This window comes from Pseudophryne corroboree, chromosome 3 (assembly GCF_028390025.1).
Source record: "Pseudophryne corroboree isolate aPseCor3 chromosome 3, aPseCor3.hap2, whole genome shotgun sequence".
NCBI classification, from domain to species: Eukaryota; Metazoa; Chordata; class Amphibia; order Anura; family Myobatrachidae; genus Pseudophryne; species Pseudophryne corroboree.
The window spans coordinates 213412976-213432883 of record NC_086446.1 but is presented as its reverse complement, the minus strand read 5'-3'; the positions used below and the strand labels follow the sequence as shown (position 1 = coordinate 213432883).

The window sequence follows — 19908 nt, the reverse complement described above, 5'->3', positions numbered from 1 at the left end:
TCAACTTTCAGTCCGGATCCCCTACATGAGGCTTATTATCATGCTATCATGAATACCAAAATAGCATCTGCTAAAGCCAAAATTGTTGGTAAATTACCTGATAACACACTGTCAACTTCTGTCAGCAGGACCTCAGCACTCAGTTTGGCACCATCAATACAATCCAGGCATGGACTGCATACATGTGATGGGTACACAGGCAGAACCACTAAAGATCCACCACCAGCATCCCTTCCTAAAAGAAAATGATAAGAAACAAATATTAGTTTGCATTTTTGTTAAATGTTTTATTGTTCATAACTTTAAAATAAATACATGCCAGTGAAAAACAAATAGCTACTGTATTGTAGTTGATGGAACATTACTGATTTTATAGTTTAACAACTCTATACAGAGGAAAGGATGTAAAATAGTTGTTATAAGTAATGTCCTAATATTCCTTCCAATGTCTGTTGTCACAAAGTACTTTGTTTGTTGCAAGAGCCCTTCCTGTTCACTGTCTATTTCATAATTTGGAGATGGTGGCTGTTGCAATGCCAGATTATGCAATATACAGCAACAGAGCACAATGTAAGGCACCTTTTTCGCATTATATAACACTAGAGATGTGCACCGGAATTTTTTTGGATTTTGTGTTTTGGTTTGGCTTCGGATCCGCGGCAGTGTTTTGGATTCGGACGCGTTTTGGCAAAACCTCCCTTAAAATTTTTTGTCATGTTCGGTTGTGTTTTGGATTCGGGTGTTTTTTTTTTTTCAAAAACCCCTCAAAAACAGCTTAAATCATAGAATTTGGGGGTAATTTTGATCCCATAGTATTATTAACGTCAATAATCATAATGTCCACTCATTTCCAGTCTATTCTGAACACCTCACACCTCACAATATTATTTTTAGTCCTAAAATTTGCACCGAGGTCGCTGGATGACTAAGCTAAGCGACCCAAGTGGCCGGCACAGACACCTGGTCCATATAGGAGTGGCAGTGCAGTGTCAAACAGGATGGCACTTAAAAAAATTGACCCCAAACATCACATGATGCAAAGATAAATAAATAAAAAAGAGGTGCAAGATAGAATTGTCCTTGGGCCCTCCCACCCAACCTTATGTTGTATAAACAGGACATGCACACTTTAACAAACCATAATTTCAGCAACAGGTTCTGCCACATGACTGTGGCTGAAATGACTGGTTGGTTTGGGCCCCAACCAAAAAAGAAGCAATCTCTCCTTGCACAAACTGGCTCTACAGAGGCAAGATGTCGACCTCATCATCATCCTCCGATTCCTCACCCCTTTCACTGTGTACAACCCCCTCCTCACAGAGTATTAATTCATCCCCACTGGAATACACCATCACAGGTCCCTGTGTACTTTCTGGAGGCAATTGCTGGTAAATGTCTCCATGGAGGAATTTATTATAATTAATTTTGATGAACATCATCTTCTCCACATTTAGTGGAAGTAACCTCGTACGCTGATCGCTGACAAGGTGACTGGCTGCACTAAACACTCTTTCGGAGTACACACTGGAGGGGAGGCAACTTAGGTAAAATAAAGCCAGTTTGTGCAAGGGCCTCCAAATTGCCTCTTTTTCCTGCCAGTATACGTCTGACGTGCCTATTTGGATGCGGTCACTCATATAATCCTCCACCATTCTTTCAATAGTGACAGAATCATATGCAGTGACAGTAGCTGACATGTCAGTAATCGTTGGCAGGTCCTTCAGTCCGGACCAGATGTCAGTTTTCGCTCCTGACTGCCCTGCATCACTGCCAGTAGGTGGTTTTGGAAATGTTATCCTTTTCCTGGCAGCTCCAGTGGCGGTAGAAAATGAAGGAGGAGCTGTTGGCGGGTCACGTTCCGCTTGACTTGACAAGTGTCTCACCAGCAGGTCTTTGAACATCTGCACACTTGTGTCTGCCGGAAATAGAGATACAACGTAGGCTTTAAACCTAGGATCGAGCATGGTGGGCAAAATGTAGTGCTCTGATTTCAACAGATTGACCACCCGTGAATCCTGGTTAAGCGAATGAAGGGCTCCATCCACATGTACCACATGCCTAACGGAATCGCTCCATTTTAGTTCCTCCTTCAATCTCTCCAGCTGCTTCTGCAAAAGCCTGATGAGGGGAATGACCTGACTCAGGCTGGCAGTGTCTGAACTGACTTCACGTGTGGCAAGTTCAAAGGGTTGCAGAACCTTGCACAACATTGAAATCATTCTCCACCTTGAGTAAGGTGCATTCCCCCTCCTTTGCCTATATCATAAGCAGATGTATAGGCTTGAATGGCCTTTTGCTGCTCCTCCATCCTCTGAAGCATATAGAGGGTTGAATTCCACCTCGTTACCACCTCATGCTTCAGCTGATGGCAGGGAATGTTCAGGAGTGTTTGCTGGTGCTCCAGTCTTCGGCACGTGTTGGCTGAATGCCGAAAGTGGCCCGCAATTCTTCGGGCCACCGACAGCATCTCTTGCATGCCCCTGTTGTTTTTAAAAAAAATCTGCACCACCAAATTCATTGTATGTGCAAAACATGAGACGTGCTAGAATTTGCCCACATGTAATGCACGCACAATATTGGTGGCATTGTCCGATGTCACAAATCCCCAGGAGAGTACAATTGGGGTAAGCAAATCTGCGATGATGTTCCTCAGTTTCCGTAAGAGGTTGTCAGCTGTTTGGCTCATATGGAAAGCGGTGATACAAAGTGTAGCCTGCCTAGGAACAAGTTGGCATTTGTGAGATGCTGCTACTGGTGCCGCCACTGCTGTTGTTGCTGTGGGAGGCAATACATCTACCCAGTGGGCTGTCACAGTCATATAGTTCTTAGTCTGCCCTGCTCCACTTGTCCACATGTCCGTGGTTAAGTGGACATTGGGTACAACTGCATTTTTTAGGACACTGGTGACTCTTTTTCTAACGTCTGTGTACATTCTCGGAATCACCTGCCTAGAGAAGTGGAACCTAGATGGTATTTGGTACCGGGGACACACTACCTCAAGAAATTCTCTAAGTCCCTGTGAACTAATGGCAGATACCGGACGCAAGTCTAACACCAACACAGCTGTCAAGGCCTGAGTTATTTGCTTTGCAACAGGATGACTGCTGTGATAATTCATCTTCCTTGCAAAGGACTGTTGGACAGTCAATTGCTTACTGGAAGCAGTACAAGTGGTCTTCTGACTTCCTCTCTGGGATAATGATCGACTCCCAGCAGCAACAACAGCAGTGCCAGCAGCAGTAGGCATTACACTCAAGGATCCATCGGTGGAATCCCAGTCAGGAGAGGACTTGTCAGACTTGCCAGTGACATGGCCTGCAGGACTATTGGCATTCCTGTCTAAGGAGGAAATTGACACTGAGGGAGTTGGTGGTGTGGTTTTCAGGAGCTTGGGTACAAGAGGACGAAGGAATTTAGTGGTCAGTGGACTGCTTCCGCTGTCACCCAAAGTTTTTGAACTTGTCAATGACTTCTGATGAATGCGCTTTAGGTGACATATAAGGGAGGATGTTCCTAGGTGGTTAACGTCCTTACCCCTACTTATTACAGCTTGACAAAGGCAACACATGGCTTGACACCAGTTGTCCGCATTTCTGTTGAAATAATTCCAGACCGAAGAGGTGATTTTTTTAGGTATTTTGACCAGACATGTCAATGGCCTTATTCATCCCACAGACAACAGGTGTCTCCCCAGGTGCCTGACTTAAACAAACCACCTCTCCATCAAAATCCTCCTGGTCAATTTCCCCCTCAGCGCCAGCAACACCCATATCCTCATCCTGTTGTACTTCAACAGTGACATCTTCAATTTGAATATCAGGAACTGGACTGTGGGTGCTCCTTCCAGCACTTGCAGGGGGCGTGCAAATGGTGGAAGGAGCCACCTCTTCCCGTCCAGTGTTGGGAAGGTCAGGCATCGCAACCGACACAATTGGACTCTCCATGGGGATTTGTGAGTTAGAAGAAAGCACAGTTCTTTATTGTGCTTTTGCCAGCTTAACTCTTTTCATTTTTCTAGCGGGAGGATGAGTGCTTCCATCCTCATGTGAAGCTGACCCACTAGTCATGAGGAACATAGGAGAGGGCCTTAGCCGTTCCTTGCCACTCCATGTCGTAAATGGCAAATTGGCAAGTTTACGCATCTCCTCAGACGCTTTTAATTTATTTTTTGGGGTAATTTTACTGAACTTTTGTTTTCTGGATTTTACATGCTCTATACTATGACATTGGGCATCGGCTTTGGCAGATGACGTTGATGGTATTTCATAGTCTCTGCCATGACTAGTGGCAGCAGCTTCAGCACTAGGTGGAAGTGGATCTTGAGCTTTCCCTATTTTACCCTCCACATTTTTGTTCTCCATTTTTTAATGTGTGGAATTATATGCCAGTAATATATCTGCAATTAGATGGCAGTAATGTCTGGAATTAGATACCACTAGATAGATACCAGATACCACTGTAACTGGAATGATGATGACCTATGCACAGTGACAGGACACTACCACAGCACCCTACAGCAGCAAGATGCTGCACAAGACACTGGACTTTTAGTCACCACAATGCAGCACTGACACTGAGCACAGATATTAAGCACTGTTCAGGATACAAGCTGCAAGATACAGCAATGGACTACTGTAATGTACTACTATATACTGATGGTCACAACAATGCAGCACTGTACTACTATATACTGGTCACAACAATGCAGCTGATATTGAGCACTGATCAGGAGAATAAAACTAAGTCTGACACGGAGCTGCAAGATACAGCAATGGATTACTGTACTGTACTACTATATACTGGTGGTCACCACAATGCAGCACTGTACTACTATATACTGGTGGTCACCACAATGCAGCACAGATATTGAGCACTGATCAGAATAGAAGTGACACAGAGAAGCAAGATACAGCAATGTCCTACTGTACTGTACTACTATATACTGGTGGTCACCACAATGCTGCACTGTACTACTATATACTTTTCACAAAAATGCAACAGATATTGAGCACTGATCAGGAGAATAGAACTGAGTCTGACACGGAGCTGCAAGATACAGCAATGGACTACTGTACTACTATATACTGGTGGTCACCACAATGCAGCACTGCACTACTATATACTGGTCACAACAATGTAGCAGATATTGAGCACTGATCAGGAGATTAGAACTAAGTCTGACACAGAGCTGCAAGATACAGCAATGGATTACTGTACTGTAATACTATATACTGGTGGTCACCACAATGCAGCACTGTACTACTATATACTGGTGGTCACCACAATGCAGCACAGATATTGAGCACTGATCAGAATAGAAGTGACACAGAGCAGCAAGATACAGCAATGGCCTACTGTACTGTACTACTATATTCTGGTGGTCACCACAATGCTGCACTGTACTACTATATAATTTTTATAACAATGCAACAGATATTGAGCACTGATCAGGAGAATAGAACTGAGTCTGACACGGAGCTGCAAGATACAGCAATGGACTACTGTACTGTACTACTATATACTGGTGGTCACCACAATGCAGCACTGTACTACTATATATACTGGTGGTCACCACAATGCAGCACATATGTTGAGCACTGATCAGAATATAAGTGACACAGAGCAGCAAGATACAGCAATGGCCTACTGTACTACTATATACTGGTGGTCACCACAATGCAGCACTGTACTACTATATACTGGTCACAACAATGCAGCACAGATTGAGCACTAGAACTGAGTCTGACACGGAGCTGCAAGATACAGCAATGGCCTACTGTACTGTACTACTATATACTGGTGGTCACCACAATACAGCACACTGAGCACAGATATTGAGCTTTTTCAGGCAGAGTACATAGCCACGTCCTCTCCGCTTAATCGACAATGCACAAGTGAAAATGGCGGTGATGCGCGGCTCTTTAAATGGAATCCGAATCTCGTGAGAATCCGACAGCGGGATGATGGCGTCTTCCCCGTTCGGGTTTTACGTCTTAGGCGGGAAGTACCGAGGCTGCCTTGGACCCTTGTAAACCATGTGAAGTTCGGGGGGGGGGGGGGGGGTTGGATCTCGACGAGCCGAACCCGCTCATTTCTATATAACACAATCCCACCAGATTTATCAAGACACCTGGACCTAGATTTTAAAGCCAAAAAAAGGTGTGCTCTATCACTTATCTAGTGGCTATATGTGCCTCATTACAATTATGCTTAGCAAGAAAATGCAGATGCAACAAAGGAATCAGTGGTCAGGAGCAACAGCCATAGCCTGAATCCCCTGAAGGTAAAAAAACACAAACAACAAAACTTTACATATATTTACATATATTATTGTTACAAGCTCAGAAAAATATTAGCGGCCACATACCCAGAAAGCAACCCTCCAGCATTTGTTCCAGCTCAAATTGGGTTGGGTATGGCTTATAGGTGGCTGGTATCCCTGCGCTCACCAAAGGTTCTATCCCCACTCTATGGGTGTCATGGACACCCACAAGTGAGAATAGTCCCTGCTAGTCGGCATGCCGACTGTCGGGATTCAGAGCGGAAGGAATGTAGGGGTCAGTATTGTGACTGAAGGTCTCCTGACCACCGGTCACATAACTACATCCCCTCAAACTTTGTTTACAGAGAGGATATAGGCATCAGAGCCAGATATTTTTTTTTTGCTTTGCATCACCAACCAAATAATGATTTATATTGTACAGATGAGCACTATTCCGAGGTAATCTCAGCCCTATGTGTGTGCAATCTATAGCTGCCAGGACATTAGCCATGCCTGCATGACTATAAAAAGCTACCCTGACTGCATTACACTGTCACTCCTGGCTTGGAAAGAACATTATGATGACACAGCCGGCGCGTCGTGTCGCACAGTCGTAAAATACATGCGGTTACTTTCCTTGCTCTGGTCCTAACCATGGACTCCACTAATTGCCGATATGTTATTAGTTATATGCTAGGCAATATTGTTTTGTATTGTGTTGTCATTATATTGTACAGTTATGTTTCATCTGTTATATTAGGAATATGCAGTTTATTTAGTTATACTGTGTTCAAGGTATGTAATTGTATGCCATAGTGTTAGTAATTAGTAAAATCAGTTTATTGTAATGTAAGTCCCCTAGCGGTACAATCAGATGTATTTAGGATGAGTAGGTTCAGTAGTAAACAGGTTATGTATGGAGCTGCAGGTAATTTGATCCTATACACCCCATTGTGTACAGGAGCCCAGACACCTCGTCTCCACTCCTCTGTCACCTCCTGACAGAGCTGCTTGTGTGGTGAATAGACAGGGGAGGGTATAACAAGAGAAGTGAGCTCTACAGGTGAGGAAGAGTTCTGCACAGAAGGTCAGAGAGTAGAGGTACTTCTGGAGTGCATGCGCTGACTAGGCATTGCAGTGCCGTCAGTGGCGAGAATCCATGGCGAAGGGTGTTGTGTGAGCTAGTATCCCAGACCAGGAGACACAAACTACTGCTGGCATTTAACATCAGGACACGATAAATTAACTGCTAAATGAGCGCCTCAGCAGAGGATGTATAAAAATATTAATAATAATGATAAAGATAATTTCTGAACAACTGCGCTAGCCAGATAACTATATGTGTTATAGTGTGTGGGAATAAACGAGAAAAGGAGAGATGGCTGCGCTGGATTTCAGAAATAAATATTAGTAACAGTGGAGAGAGCCAACGTAACAGTAAGAAATGTCGTAATTTATTTAAAAGACTGTGGGATGATACATATAAAACAAATGATAAACCATAAGGGATAATTGCTCAGTTCATTAACTCACTTGAAATTTGTGTAATGAGACAACTGTAATGTAGATGCTGAAGTCCATATTCCGTGACAAGGATGGATACTGTTCTTAATACACGGTAATGATGAAAAGAAGAGCAGTTGTAACACTCCAGTATTGAATCACGTATGTCTAGCCAGTGGATCAATCAGTAAAAAATACCTCTCACGTGGGCTGGTCCATTTACCGGGTGTCCCCGGTCAGGTATCCTGCGTTGCCCACTACCGCTCTGCAGCGGAGATGAGACAGATTGCTGTGAAGGATCGACTAGCTTGTACTGCACGGATGACAGCGGCCGTTGAGAAGCTGAAGTAAGTCAGGAAAACTGCCGTCAAAGAGTCCTGAACTCCGTACCGCATGTGGAACACCTAAGCAGGGTGTGTGAAGCGGCGAGTCGTAGAGAATCCTGAACTCCGTGCCGTGTGTGAGACACCTGAGCAAGGTGTAAGAAGAGGCGGGTCCTAACGCGTTTCGTCACGCTCCACGTGACTTTTTCAAAGGTGATCTGATTGATCCACTGGCTAGACATACGTGATTCAATACTGGAGTGTTACAACTGCTCTTCTTTTCATCATTACCGTGTATTAAGAACAGTATCCATCCTTGTCACGGAATACGGACTTCAGCATCTACGTTACAGTTGTCTCATTACACAAATTTCAAGTGAGTTAATGAACTGAGCAATTATCCCTTATGGTTTATCATTTGTTTTATATGTATCATCCCACAGTCTTTTAAATAAATTACGACATTTCTTACTGTTACGTTGGCTCTCTCCACTGTTACTAATATTTATTTCTGAAATCCAGCGCAGCCATCTCTCCTTTTCTCATTTAACATCAGGAGACTGTAATCCTATACTACTGTTGAACTTAGTAAGTAACATACCATTCTGGCTTGCAATTGTTAATGTTACTGTGTACTGTGTGTGTATATTTACAATAAAGGGTATTTGCCACTTTACTAAACTGTTTACCTGAGTGATCAGAGAATCTGTATCTTCACAAACATTTTCTGTAAGTATTGCTGAGAGTGATCAGGGCTGCCAACACCTGCATCAAAAAGAGGGCTGTAATAAACCAAGTACTTTATCAGAAACTGAAAGAAGCCAGTAGAAAAAAAAAATGTATAGCACCAGCGGCTTCTGCAGGCTTTTTTACAGCATGTTACTGTGAAGTGTCTGGCTCAAGTCTTGTCAAGGTTATATAGCATCATTACTGTATGTTGGAGTGTCTTAGGCAGAACATCCATATGACCTCACCATTAGACAATGCATTGAGGTTTAACTGACCAAGGAAGAACCTAGGCCTTCTTAGGCTCTGGGATGCCTCATGAAACTGTTTTTGTCCCTCTAATTCTGCCTGCTGGGTCCTTTCATTCAGGTGGTGATGTAAGCATACCAAACTGCCATAATTCCTACAGCCAGGGTGCACCACATCTTTGTGTCTATTTTTGGAAGAATCAAAATGACCTTTAGTACAGTAAATCTGCAGGTTTTATAGTGAGAAAACATCAATAGGTTGTACAATGTTCTAAAGTGTTCCAAAGTTGGGTTTTTTGTTGGTTTACCTATAGTAAATTAACAGTTTTGGTTGATTTGTAAAACTGACAGAAAATTGACCCAAATTCCAATATCAATGGTTAGTACATATACCTCATAATATATGTGTGGCATAAAATTGTTATGTCTTCTGATGTAAGGACCTGGGCAGGTGTAAAGAATTATTTTCTGACATAAAAATTGCATGTACCAGTAAGTTACCTCTACAGCAGTCACTGTGCAAACTTCCTAAAATACATATGGTGCTCCTGAAAATCTGGCTGCTAAAACTTGAAATATTTCTTTGTTTTGAATGTTACTAAAAAGCCTATCATATAGCTGTGTGATAGCCCTTTTGTCTACCATCTGCTTTCTTCTGGTCTAACCTTCCTCTCTAATACCACTCAAGTTACTTTGTTCATTTGAGATTTGATGCAATGTTGTCATCCCTGCTTCTGGCTTTACTGTAGTTTTTACATTGTCTGTAGCAGGAAGCAGATGGAGAATTAGCTGTCATTTTGTTTTGTTGTTTATTATCATTCATATTTGCACATAATTTAGTTTAATTGTTTTTATACACGCAAGGGGTTCACATTCTTAAAGTTGATTTGCAGAGCTACTAAGTAAATTGTAATTTTTGTAGTGAATTACACATACAGTATTAAAGGATGGATAAGTAAACTGTCTTGGAAATATCCAATGGTTACAGACACTTTATTCCATATAAGTTCAACATAAATTTTCTATTTGTATGCAAAACCATTTTTTATGGTAATTTTTTAATGCGTACTTGAATGGACTAATTATGAAATAAAAATAAAAACCTGCATCCTTGGAATTTCTATTCTTGACAAATAGGCTATATTGTGCAAACTTTAACACTTGGATATCTTAGCGAGTTTTCAAGTCCCTTGTGTGCTCTAGCAGTCATATGTCCATATAGATTTGTGGGTCTCTAAGTAGTGTGGCACTGACCCTATCAAGAAGAGGATTGTTAGCTTGAATTCTCAACTTTGCTAAATTTTATGTGATGTATTTTATCTGGTGTATATGACATGAGAACTGCATGTAATTTCGCTATACATGTTATGTACAGTGACAATAAATTATTCTTATCTTATCTAAGATGATGCTCACATGATATTTCTGCATCATAACAGTGTGATTTGTTTTTTTGTCAGTATGTCAGGATATTACAGAAAACAATTTGTCATTGGTGACTCTCATCACTAGCCTAATGTGTTGCCTATTAGATCTACCAGCTTGTTGAGCATCAACCCAGAGAAGAACACACCATTATAAACACTAACTCCACCCAAGCTTTAGTGATAGCCCAACATCTGTATTTCATCCTATATATATATATATATATATATATATATAGGAATTTTCAAAAAGACAATCAGCGGCACTCAGAGACTGCAATAGCCGTGGATAAAGTGCAAGTGCTTTTAATCCATTTTAAGGCTAGGGGACACTCACTATCATCTTTGCGATATAAAATACTTGATCGTGTCATTGAGGATAGGAGGGGTGGTGATAGAGCTAGAGCGCTCTTGCAATGTGAGGCAAGGTGGATTCACCTCTTAGATACAATTGCCCCTAAAGGTCTAAATGAGATGCTCACCCTGAATTGTTTTTTATGATGATTGCTGTTTATGACCTTTGATGACATGCCATTGCACATTAAGTAATGTTTTTTATCCCTGATGTTCTGAGTATGTAAACCGCTGTGATGTTCTTTGTATACAGTTTCTATGGTGACGGACTTTGTGACACTGATTTTCCTGTCTTCCGCCTGGCGCCGTCTGACAGTGATGACATCAGCGGAAGTACAGGAGGGGAGCCGGGCACCGCTCACACTCGCACATTCACGCTGTTTGGTATAAAGGTAAACTTTTCTGTATTGTATATATTGTTTCCTGACAAAGGAAATAAAATTCCGAAACGTTGTAAGCAGACTTGGGGTTCCCAGTCGTTTTCTGAGTGAGTCCGTGAGTGCCGCCTGTAACTTTGTGATATATATATATATACATATATACAATCACACACTGCTGCAGCACTCAGATGCAAAAAAAAGACATAAGGCAGGTCTCCTGGTCAACGTTTCAAAGTTACCACACGAAAATGTGGTAACATTGAAACGTTGACCAAGAGACCTGCCTTATGTCTTTTTTTGCATCCGAGTGTCGCAGCAGTGTGATTGTATGCAAGCAAAAGTGCTCATGTAGCACTGTGATTCTGAGGGCACCAGAGTTTTCTTATACTTACAATTCCTGAAGGGGGAGTGCCGGAATGTGGCAACATATATATATATATATATATATAGCAGTTTCCAGACCGGCACTCCACGGAAAATACAAATAGCTGCGCCGGTGCCTCCACATATACATATGTATAAATATAGTCCCGCAATGGTGTGGCACTCGGCTTGATGAATAAGCAATAAACCAGTCAGGTCTTACAACGTTTCAGTGCTTTATTGCACTATCGTCAGGATACAATGCACATAAATGACATTACATACCTTTATAATCATGCACCCAGAGTGAATTCGCGCCAGGAGGTCCGTTTGAACTTCCCCCTAGCGTCAAACACGTAATACATCATCACGTTAGTGACTCCCATCACCATGACAACAAACAATAAATCATCACATCTACGGTTCTGAATAAAGTATCCATATACTTCAAAGGAGTAGTTTCTAAAAGCAACTAAAGCTCAGGTATTCATTTAACCCTCTGGGTGACAATACTCCCAGACGGTAAATCCATTCTGTCTCACGTTGCAGTAATAATCGATTACGATCGCCACCCCTTAGAGGCTTCTTAACAAAATCGATCATCCTATATTTAATACTAGCAACACTGTGGTTAAATTCGGCAAAGTGCCGAGCTACCGGTTGGTCAGATTTACTCTTACTGACCAAAGCCGCTCTAATGGCCGATCGGTGTGCCGACATGCGATCTTTAAATCTGCCCTGGGTCTTACCTATATAGGAAAGACCACAGGGACAGATAATCTGATACACCACATAGGTTGAATTGCAGGTTAGATGGTGTCTAATACGATACTCTTTTCCTGTATGAGGGTGACAAAAGGTGTCACCAGGAATAAGATAACCACAGGTGGTACAACCACATTTAAAACAGCCTAAGCTTTTATTAGACAAAAAATGTGATGGTTTATCCTTATTAGTAGCACTAATGTCGGCATGCACCAACAGATCTCTTAAATTACGACCTCTTGTAAAACATGGCATGGGATTCATATTCTGAAAGGGCAATTGCCGGTCCGTTTTAATAACATGCCAATGCTTTTTAACTACCGCATTGACATTTCTAGATTGAATATTGAATCGATTAATTACCGGGAATCGTGTCTTCTCATTGTTTTTTGTCTCCGATTTTTCTAATAATAGCATTCTATCCATTGTCATTACTCGGTCCCTAGTTTTCATCAAATCTTGTCTATGATAACCTCTTATGACAAGTTTCTCAATTAAAGACTCCATCTGTGCTCTAGCTAAGTCGCTGTCAGAATTGATTCTCCAAATTCTCAGCATCTGTGAATAAGGTAGTGATTTCTTTAAACTAGGTGGATGACAACTAGTGTATTGAAGGAGTGTGTTACGATCAGTTAATTTTGTATGTACTGATGTCACAAATTTTTGAGCCTCAATCTTAATATCCACATCAAGAAAATCATTTTTTTCTTGGCTCATTCTGATGGTAAATTTAATGGGACAATGACTGTTATTATTAATTTCTATCAATTCCATAAAAGATGTCTCAGTACCACTCCAAACAATAAATAAATCATCTATAAAACGTTTGTATAATACAATATTAGATGAAATATCTGGATTAGAAAAAAAGATTTTCTGTTCTATGTTAAACATAAAAATATTGGCTATCATCGGAGCAACCGCAGAACCCATTGAGCAACCGCTCAATTGAATGTAATACTTATTATCAAATAAAAAATAATTTTTTTTCAAAACGAATTCCAATAAACTAATACAAAATTCCACAAAACCCTCAGCATATACACCACTGGTAACCAAAAACTCCTTAACCATCTGTAAGCATGCCTCCTGTGGTATCACTGTGTATAAGCTTACAACATCTGCACAGATCATCCATGCCCCTTCAGGAATTTCCCGCAGAGTAATAAGTTCATTCAAGAACATGGTTGTGTCCAGCAAAAAGTTCTTATGTTTTTTAACCAAAGGTTGAAGTAATGCATCCAGGTATACCGAGGCTGGTTGAGACAACGAGCCCCGTGCCGACACAATCGGCCGTCCTGGAGGGGGGGTTAACCCCTTATGCACCTTTGGGAGGGTGTAAAGGAGGGGAGTCAATGGAAACTTGGGAAACAATGAATCTGCTAGTTTCTGATTAATTATGTTATTATCAACTGCTCTTTTGAGGATAAGTCCCAATTCTTTTTGGAAAGTGTTCACCGGATCAAATGGTAATTCTCTGTAAGTGTTGGTATCACTTAATTGGCGTAAAATTTATTTACGATAGTCTTGCACATCCTGTAATACAATTGACCCACCCTTATCGGCGGGTCTAATAATCAAATCTGTATTGCCAGATAAGGTTTTAATAGCTAGCTTTTCACCAGGAGATAAATTAGGATGAACATCCCTAATGTCAGAGGTTACCATACCAATTTCTTTATCCACCAGTCGCATATATGTTTTCAGGCTGGGGTTGTTTGTATTCGGGTCAAAATTAGATTTAGGTAGAATTTTTTTCAGCTGTTCTGGTACAGGGTCAGGTTGTATGCTACTTATAGGAGGCACTGATTTACTAAAGAACTCCTTAATTTTTAATTTTCGAAATAGCTGGTGCTTTTCTTGTTGCCATCTAAAGTCATCAAAATATGTGGTTGGAATGAACGATAGACCTCTATTTAATAAGGACTTTTCTGTCCTAGATAAATCATAGGAGGAAAGGTTAAATATTATTTCCTCCTGGCTGCTGGAGGTTTCTTTCCAAGGGCCCCTTCTTTTATTTTGGCCACCCCTCCTTGTTGCTTTACATTTTTTGCCTTGATTTTTGAACGGGTTTGTGCCCCAAAAGGGGCTTTACCTGGCTGGGAAAAATCAGAGTCACTGTTAGTAGTGTAATCTTGGGAGGAGGACTCTCCAAACCTAGGATTACGCCTAAAGAATGGGCGTCTATTAGAATTCCCCCTATTACCAGAGATCCACTGATATACCGTATGTTGTTCATAATCTAATTGAACCTTAGAGAACTTCTCCTTCTTAAATTTTAGTAGATCTCGACGGTAATTGGCAACTTGGTTCTCTAATTTACCCAGCCAGTCGCCCTCCGTGTCAGCCGTTAATGTAGTCAAATGTTGGTCCTCAAAAACTTTTATCTTATCCCTTAATGTTGTCTGTTCATTTTTGGCAAATTCAATAATAAGCAACATCAAATCAAATGAGCAGCGATTAAGTATGCCGATCCACTTTTTACAAAACTGTGGATCCTGTCTGCCCACAGTTGGTCCATTCTTCATGCGTAACCCACGTGGGATGACTTTAGCACGATAATGATCACTTAAGGAAATGGCATGAAATTTATAGTCAGTTTCCTTCCTTTTTAATTTCCAAAGTTCTTTATATAAAATGTCACAAGAAGAAGCCTCAGGTTGTGCATTTAAACCCTGTAATTCCAATATAACTTCTGCCTCTGCCTCAGAGAAACCAAAAGTATCACTCCCGGAAAATAATGCAGGGTTAAACGGGAACTCCTCGTCCCTTTCTCCTCCTTCCGCCATAATAAACAACAAATGTTGCAGCCTCTCAAAGAAGATACTTAAATGCTTGTTTCACAATAAATGTATAAAACCAGTTGTTCTTACCGACTCACTTAGAGTTCCTTTGCATAGAACCAAACAGAGCCGTGAGTGATAATCACCTCCAACCACCGTGAAAATCCAAAGAAATCCTGGGTAGATTATTCGACAGGTAAAAAATAGCAGGTGCCTTGTCAATTAGGACTGATAGCACAGCCCAAAATGTACAGCAGTTTCCAGACCGGCACTCCACGGAAAATACAAATAGCTGCGCCGGTGCCTCCACATATACATATGTATAAATATAGTCCCGCAATGGTGTGGCACTCGGCTTGATGAATAAGCAATAAACCAGTCAGGTCTTACAACGTTTCAGTGCTTTATTGCACTATCGTCAGGATACAATGCACATAAATGACATTACATACCTTTATAATCATGCACCCAGAGTGAATTCGCGCCAGGAGGTCCGTTTGAACTTCCCCCTAGCGTCAAACACGTAATACATCATCACGTTAGTGACTCCCATCACCATGACAACAAACAATAAATCATCACATCTACGGTTCTGAATAAAGTATCCATATACTTCAAAGGAGTAGTTTCTAAAAGCAACTAAAGCTCAGGTATTCATTTAACCCTCTGGGTGACAATACTCCCAGACGGTAAATCCATTCTGTCTCACGTTGCAGTAATAATCGATTACGATCGCCACCCCTTAAAGGCTTCTTAACAAAATCGATCATCCTATATTTAATACTAGCAACACTGTGGTTAAATTCGGCAAAGTGCCGAGCTACCGGTTGGTCAGATTTACTCTTACTGACCAAAGCCGCTCTAATGGCCGATCGGTGTGCCGACATGCGATCTTTAAATCTGCCCTGGGTCTTACCTATATAGGAAAGACCACAGGGACAGATAATCTGATACACCACATAGGTTGAATTGCAGGTTAGATGGTGTCTAATACGATACTCTTTTCCTGTATGAGGGTGACAAAAGGTGTCACCAGGAATAAGATAACCACAGGTGGTACAACCACATTTAAAACAGCCTAAGCTTTTATTAGACAAAAAATGTGATGGTTTATCCTTATTAGTAGCACTAATGTCGGCATGCACCAACAGATCTCTTAAATTACGACCTCTTGTAAAACATGGCATGGGATTCATATTCTGAAAGGGCAATTGCCGGTCCGTTTTAATAACATGCCAATGCTTTTTAACTACCGCATTGACATTTCTAGATTGAATATTGAATCGATTAATTACCGGGAATCGTGTCTTCTCATTGTTTTTTGTCTCCGATTTTTCTAATAATAGCATTCTATCCATTGTCATTACTCGGTCCCGATTGTGTCGGCACGGGGCTCGTTGTCTCAACCAGCCTCGGTATACCTGGATGCATTACTTCAACCTTTGGTTAAAAAACATAAGAACTTTTTGCTGGACACAACCATGTTCTTGAATGAACTTATTACTCTGCGGGAGATTCCTGAAGGGGCATGGATGATCTGTGCAGATGTTGTAAGCTTATACACAGTGATACCACAGGAGGCATGCTTACAGATGGTTAAGGAGTTTTTGGTTACCAGTGGTGTATATGCTGAGGGTTTTGTGGAATTTTGTATTAGTTTATTGGAATTCGTTTTAAAAAATTATTTTTTATTTGATAATAAGTATTACATTCAATTGAGCGGTTGCTCAATGGGTTCTGCGGCTGCTCCGATGATAGCCAATATTTTTATGTTTAACATAGAACAGAAAATCTTTTTTTCTAATCCAGATATTTCATCTAATATTGTATTATACAAACGTTTTATAGATGATTTATTTATTGTTTGGAGTGGTACTGAGACATCTTTTATGGAATTAATAGAAATTAATAATAACAGTCATTGTCCCATTAAATTTACCATCAGAATGAGCCAAGAAAAAATTGATTTTCTTGATGTGGATATTAAGATTGAGGCTCAAAAATTTGTGACATCAGTACATACAAAATTAACTGATCGTAACACACTCCTTCAATACACTAGTTGTCATCCACCTAGTTTAAAGAAATCACTACCTTATTCACAGATGCTGAGAATTTGGAGAATCAATTCTGACAGCGACTTAGCTAGAGCACAGATGGAGTCTTTAATTGAGAAACTTGTCATAAGAGGTTATCATAGACAAGATTTGATGAAAACTAGGGACCGAGTAATGACAATGGATAGAATGCTATTATTAGAAAAATCGGAGACAAAAAACAATGAGAAGACACGATTCCCGGTAATTAATCGATTCAATATTCAATCTAGAAATGTCAATGCGGTAGTTAAAAAGCATTGGCATGTTATTAAAACGGACCGGCAATTGCCCTTTCAGAATATGAATCCCATGCCATGTTTTACAAGAGGTCGTAATTTAAGAGATCTGTTGGTGCATGCCGACATTAGTGCTACTAATAAGGATAAACCATCACATTTTTTGTCTAATAAAAGCTTAGGCTGTTTTAAATGTGGTTGTACCACCTGTGGTTATCTTATTCCTGGTGACACCTTTTGTCACCCTCATACAGGAAAAGAGTATCGTATTAGACACCATCTAACCTGCAATTCAACCTATGTGGTGTATCAGATTATCTGTCCCTGTGGTCTTTCCTATATAGGTAAGACCCAGGGCAGATTTAAAGATCGCATGTCGGCACACCGATCGGCCATTAGAGCGGCTTTGGTCAGTAAGAGTAAATCTGACCAACCGGTAGCTCGGCACTTTGCCGAATTTAACCACAGTGTTGCTAGTATTAAATATAGGATGATCGATTTTGTTAAGAAGCCTCTAAGGGGTGGCGATCGTAATCGATTATTACTGCAACGTGAGACAGAATGGATTTACCGTCTGGGAGTATTGTCACCCAGAGGGTTAAATGAATACCTGAGCTTTAGTTGCTTTTAGAAACTACTCCTTTGAAGTATATGGATACTTTATTCAGAACCGTAGATGTGATGATTTATTGTTTGTTGTCATGGTGATGGGAGTCACTAACGTGATGATGTATTACGTGTTTGACGCTAGGGGGAAGTTCAAACGGACCTCCTGGCGCGAATTCACTCTGGGTGCATGATTATAAAGGTATGTAATGTCATTTATGTGCATTGTATCCTGACGATAGTGCAATAAAGCACTGAAACGTTGTAAGACCTGACTGGTTTATTGCTTATTCATCAAGCCGAGTGCCACACCATTGCGGGACTATATATATATATATATATATATATATCCCCATGATGAAGTCAAACTACTGATGAAACGAGTTGGATCTGCTGCACCTGAACCTCTTTATGGACAGATAAGCCTTTTAAATTTACGTTTTTGTATGTTTGCATTCTTACTATTTCGTGGAAATCTGTGGGAAACAGGATATCCCAGATTGCCTATATGGACTGATATGCTTGAATTTCCTTTTATTTTTGTATGCTTTTAATCTTACCATTTGTCTTTTATATGTTGTATTAAAATTGTGTGAAAAACCTTAATTATCCCTGCTTGTGGATTTAAAATAATAGGATATGTTTGTCCTTAAAAGGTTTTTTTTTTTTTTTTTTTTAGATATAACTGATTTTAATGGTGAAATAATGATGTAAAAACAGTACGCGCGCTGTTTATTTTTCTGTCTTATCTTTTTTATATACTTACCTTGGTCATGTGACTGAAGATATTGTTTGCATCAGATAAGTAGTGTCCTTATACTTACACTTGGTCCACTTATAATTTTCTCCATTTGTTCTATATATATATATATATATATATATATATATATATATATATATACACACAAATGGTAGGATGTCGGCGGCACTCATCAGACTCAGTAACCATCAATTAAAGCTGTGTCAATTTATTCAGCATGATAGCCATGATGGGGTATCATGCTGAATAAATTGACACAGCTGTAATTGATGGTTACAGAGTCTGATGAGTGCCGCCATCACGATACTATTTCTGCATTGTGATTGATCATCACTCGGAGGGCACCTCAGCAATTTACAATAGGGGTATTTGGAGTGCCGGGCTCTAGTGGATTTTATATATATATAGATATATAAATAGATAGATAGATAGATAGATAGATAGATAGATAGATAGATAGATAGATAGATAGATTACTGGGCAAAATATTTGTGCAGGTGTGAAAAAAATGCTGCAAAGTAAGGATGATTTAAAAAATAGAAGTGTTATTGGTTTATTTTTATCAATTAACAAAATACAAAGTGAATGAACAGAAGAGAAATTTAAATCAATCAATATTTGGTGTGACCAGTGATCACCCTTTGACTTCAATACAGCATCAATTCTTCTTGGTACACTTGCATAGTTTTTGAAGGAACTTGGCAGGAAGGTTGTTCCACAGAACTTTGAGAACTAACAACAGATCTTATGTGGATGTAGGCCTGCTCAAATCCTTCTGTCTCTTCGTGTAATTCCAGACAGACTTGATGATGTTGTGATCAGGGCTCTGTGGGGGCCATATCATCACTTCCAGGACTACTTGTTCTTTTTTACACTAAAGATAGTTTATAATGACATTAGCTGTCATTGGCTGTCAAGTACGAAACGGTCATTCATTTGAAGCCATGATGGCGATGTTAGTGTTAGATCTGTGGCCAATATCTGCCATTACTGCATCTGGTTTTAGACAGTTAATTGAGGTCATGTTTTCCTGCTACCAAAAGACCAGCTCATTCACAGGCAGGTTACTCTGTAAC

The 19908-nt window shown here is 40.4% G+C and overlaps 1 long non-coding RNA gene across 1 annotated transcript in view; it reads right to left on the bottom strand.

Moving 5' to 3' along the window:
• The window catches only part of LOC135057604 (uncharacterized), a 245024-nt gene that overhangs the window by 164338 nt on the left and 60778 nt on the right, over window positions 1-19908 (bottom strand). Inside the window, exon 2 of the long non-coding RNA XR_010244236.1 lies at window positions 98-235. This is a non-coding gene — a long non-coding RNA (uncharacterized LOC135057604). The remainder of the gene's footprint in view (window positions 1-97; window positions 236-19908) is intronic.